Raw genomic sequence first — 1,277 nt, forward strand, 5'->3', positions numbered from 1 at the left:
ATTTGTTCCGTGACTGTAAAATATGAAAATCTAAATCCAAAGCAGGAACCGGCATTAAATGATACGGTAAAAGAAAATTACAAGCAATAAACCCAAGTGTCTGGCATGTAAACGCGTGTCTCCAATAAATGCATTTTATAGAGCTTAATGAGTTAAAGGAATGTGAATCTTAAGTCCTCTGGCATGGGGAATAATGGACTTCACATACAATTTGGTAAAAGCCAAGTTAAGGTATCAGTAGACAGTATTTTCGAAATAATTAGAAAAGGTATGAATAACAAATACAAAACAATGAATATTACTAAGCCCTCTCTAGTGGGCTATTCCTTCGAAACATTCAATGAAATAAGAATTCTCAAAAAAAGGCTGGAGAAATGGAGAACTTCTTTCAGCTTGATTGCAGTGTAATGTCCAAACATTCAGTCAGTTTTGCTTTCAAACAATTTTGTTTGTCAGAGTCCCAATATTTTCAATGCCAACTTCCACAACATCTCCTCTCTGAAACGAGACAAAGTGCATTGATGTTTTCATTATTTGCTTTCAAATAGATCTATACACATACGGCTATTACATTCTATAGTGCGGCTAAAATTCGTGGCGTAATTTATAGTCAAATATTTCCTAAACTATCGAACATCAACTCTCCAGCACTTGCACAATGACTCGTATCAATTTGTCTTATCAGATCAATACTGTTGTAAACACCTGTTAGCTGTTTTCTAGAAAATTCCTAAATACTAAGCTGAATTAAAAATTCAAAATGGTTGATTTCTACAGAATTAAGAACGTAAACAATTTATAGATAGCGAGAAGAACTAGCGTCAGCAAGGATAAATCTAATTAATCACGAATGTAAATCTATTTAACCGATTTAGCCAGAAAGAGAGAGAGAGAGAGAGAGAGAGAGAGAGAGAGAGAGAGTTGTGGCAGAGATCGTGTATGTACGAGCTTTGCTTTCTTTTGGAAACCGACATTGCCTGAGTCAGTTTCCATACTGTTGTGTCAGTTACTCATTTTTAACGCTTACATTGTATTTTTAAAATCAGGTTGTGTGTTAAAAAGGATAGCCCATTCAAGGTGTAGTGGGTTTTTATTTGTTTGAGAATATTTTAGAGAGACAATCTACGGAAACATTACTCAGACTATCGAATCAACATGAGGTCCAAAAAACTCGACCCAGAAACATGCCAAGGGACTATTCCTTTTTCCAGCGGCATTGAGCTTGTCTTGAGAGAAATGGACATCTAATAATAGTAATAATAATAATAATAATAATA

Source organism: Aplysia californica, unplaced genomic scaffold (genome assembly GCF_000002075.1).
Source record: "Aplysia californica isolate F4 #8 unplaced genomic scaffold, AplCal3.0 scaffold00059, whole genome shotgun sequence".
In the NCBI taxonomy this organism is placed as follows: Eukaryota; Metazoa; Mollusca; class Gastropoda; order Aplysiida; family Aplysiidae; genus Aplysia; species Aplysia californica.